We start from the raw sequence: 3,575 nt of genomic DNA, 5'->3' as shown, positions 1-3,575 counted from the left end.
GAGCACACAAAGAGCTCTAACCGCAGAACTCTGAACGGAACACGCGTTGGTGCAATGCTGCGATACAGACCGTATATCTCCCTTCGAAGACGATGGCCAAGACGCCGTCTCCGAGTCCGTACCGCTCGATGGCTGAAGGCGAAGTCCCCACAATTCTCTCGCCTCCCACGCGTACGAAAACACGGCGGAAGAATACTCAGTTTCGGCCAATGTCGAACGCTTTATCATCGCCGAAATCCCTCCACAGAGATCTTCCCAATAATCGAGTAGTGCATAACGCCCCTAGGCAAACGAAATTCCCGTCTTCGCCACGTGTTGCCCAGCACACGTGGCTCCGGATGCCGGTCTATCCCCATAAGCTCCGTATTGTCCCGCGTTTTCGGTGACCGCTACCTGCCGCCCACGGCGGCCCGGCGAGCTGCGGCCATCTGCAGACTTCACATTCCACAATCCTTGACTTCCGATACTTTTCACCAACGCTTTAAGTTAGTGGCTCAATCATGCAGACATGCAGGGAATACTGCTCGAGTGTGCCTCATATTTATCATAATTCAATAGAGTCATGATCTGATCCCTTGCCAGTCCCTTTACTATTAATACTAATGTTGGTAGCTGCAAGCAGGCGTTGATACACTTCATTGGGGACATGTTGAAAATGTGTGCCCCGACCGGGATCTCACGGGGGGCGTGCAAGGGATAAGTCCCTGCAGACGCACTATCTTCTGTGCCCGCGGTGGCTCAAATGGATAGAGCGTCTGCCATGTAAGCAGGAGATCCCGGGTTCGAGTCCCGGTCGGGGCACACATTTTCAACATGTCCCCAATGAAGTACATCAACGCCTGCTTGCAGCTAGGGTGTCAATTTAATTATCATTTCATAACGTATAAGTGCCCATGTTTTGGTACCTTACAAAATGAAAGAGCAACAAACAGTTTTACCAAGAACCTTATAAATGTTCAATGTGAGCACCATGTCACACGGCACACATCAAGTCTATAGCGGACTTCTTACTGAAAGTTGATAAGTGTGTCTTCAGTGATTGTAGCAACAGCTGCTTCAACCCGGTTTCTTAATTCAGGGAGGTCTGCTGGTTTCGGAGGCACGTACACACGATCCTTGATGAAGCTCCAAAGGAAAAAATCGCATGGCGTTAGGTCGGGTGAACGTGGAGGCCACGCAAAGCAAGCCCTGTCATTGGGCCCCTTGAGGCCTATCCAGCGCTTGGTTACAGTGAAGTTCAACGAATCGCGTACTTCGCTATGCCAGTGAGGTGGCGCGCCATCCTACTGAAAAATGAAGTACTCTGGCTCATTTTCTTCCAACTGAGGGAAGAGCCATTGCTCTGATGTATCAAGGTACGAAGTGCCAGTTACAATAGGTTCATCAAAAAAGAAAGGCCCATACACTTTTCGCATGGATACGGCACAAAAAACAGTCACTTTAGGGGAATCTCTTTACATTTGTACCACCTCGTGAGTATTTTCTAAGCCCCAGATGCGCACAGTGTGAGTGTTAACATGTCCACTAAGGTGAAAGGTCGATTCAACACTGAAGACAACGTGATCCAGAAAATCTTCATCGTCATGAAACAACATTTCGTTTGCGAAGTTGTCACGTAATCCATGGTCTGCCGGCTTTAGAGCCTGTAAAACTGGTGCCAAACGGACATGTTTGAGTTGCTCTTTCGTTTGACATATCATTTATAACTGTATATTTAATGTAATAAATAGTATAAATCGTTAAAACCCCGATATTCATTTATAAACACCCTGTACTTCTGTGTAGCACAATACCAAGTTCTTCAAAATGATTTACCGAAGTTTAGAAGACTATATCTTTTACATGAATCCATAGTTGTTATAAAAATGTTTGTTGCAGTTAAGAACCTCCTGCATATCAAAGGGATGGGTGTAAAAAGAATGTAGCTCCCGAAGCGTAATTAAACAGACTTAATTCATCATTTGAGAGTGAGAGCACTTAATGTCTCGCAACAAACTTTATGCATTATTTCAAAACTTGTCCACCCCGATAGCTGAGTGGTCAGCGTGACGGATTGCCGTCTTACGGGCCCGGGTTCGATTCCCGACTGGGTCGGGGATTTTATCCGGCAGGGACTGGGTGTTGTGTTGTGTTCGTCATCATTTCATCCCCATCCGGCGCGCAGGTCGCCCAATGGGGCGTCGAATGTAATAAGACCTGCGCCAGGCGGCCGGACCTGCCCTGCAAGAGCCTTCCGACCAATGACGCCAAGCGCTCATTTCCATTTCAAAACTGTATAAACCTTTTTCTCCCTGACACTTCACGAAAATGACGCAGGGAAAAATTTTATCAGATGCTAAGTTTCCACTGTTCATGCAGTAAAACTGCCACATCGGGCATGAGGTTTTAACTAATCACTTCCTTACTACTAACTCTATGCGCAATACATGTCGCAGACAGTATCCACATATACCGTTGAATGTACCTTCAAAATCATATCGCTGTACGATTCATAGTTCAGGAGATAAGGCGTTATAAATACTGATCTGTGTGAAAACGATGATGTGTGAAACATGTTAAATACATTAGAAATATATTGACATGTGCGTACACGGGTGAAGACGCAGGTAAAACGTTCCTCCTAAAACCCTGGATTTTAACTAAACTTGCTAATATATTACGTAATATCCGAAAATAACTATTGTGGGGGTAAGAATCACCAACTCATACTGGGGTGGGGTTGAGGACAGAGAAAGATAGGGGATGTAATATTATTGGATTTCAGCTACTTGGCATCTGAGATATTCGTCATTAAAGTAAAGGACAGCCAACGAGCTGTAGTTCGTAAAAATGCTAAGCATCACAGCGCGAGAGTAAAGAGACGAAATATTTTTTTAATGTGTGCCTATACCAAGATGCGCGTCCAGCGTTTAAATACTCTAAATAAACACTTTGACGCGCTGGGCGCAGATATTTAAAATCATTGCCGCAGCGCTTGATAGCAAGAAGCTGCGAAACAGAATAAAGAACAACCTATCTTTTCTTAAGAAATATTCTAGAGACTTCATTATCCCTTGTACTTTTGGTCGCCGACATGTTAAGACGTACTACATAGCATTGATACAAGTTGTATTTTTAATTTGTGTAAAAACTATGTAAAACGACGAACAAACATTTTGGTAACTCGGGTGTGGATACAATGTACTTACGCACACGCAAGGACATTTAATTTTAAGAAGGAATGGAGTGACAAAGCAGCGATTATTGGACTGCGCCATTTACAAAAATAAATCTGACGTAAGTCACGCATTTATTGTGTATTTGTCAATGTGTAGAAATTTAAAACCAATTTTTTCAAAATATATTAATATTTTACGATGCAGTAATTTTCTTCTTATTCTTTTCTTTCACTAACAAAAAATAATGTTCAAATTGTATACGAGTTTTGATACAGGATCGCTCTTTATCGCGGTGTCTCGATTGTATTTGGGAGACCACTAATGTGTTAATCTTTCTCCTACGAAATTCCACTAATATGCTTTCATTTCCATTTTTATATTCAAATAGGTCCCTTAGGTACTTTCATCGAAGATACT

The 3,575-nt window shown here is 43.4% G+C and overlaps 1 non-coding gene across 1 annotated transcript; it reads left to right on the top strand.

Annotated features, from left to right (window-relative positions):
* The first annotated feature begins 726 nt into the window (after nucleotides 1-726).
* On the top strand, nucleotides 727-801 carry Trnat-ugu. The gene has a single exon. It is a non-coding gene; the product is annotated as a tRNA-Thr (tRNA).
* Nucleotides 802-3,575: the final 2,774 nt, after the last annotated feature.

The sequence above is a fragment of the Schistocerca piceifrons genome, chromosome 2, assembly GCF_021461385.2.
Source record: "Schistocerca piceifrons isolate TAMUIC-IGC-003096 chromosome 2, iqSchPice1.1, whole genome shotgun sequence".
NCBI lineage: Eukaryota > Metazoa > Arthropoda > Insecta > Orthoptera > Acrididae > Schistocerca > Schistocerca piceifrons.
This window is presented reverse-complemented; position numbering and strand designations above follow the sequence as displayed.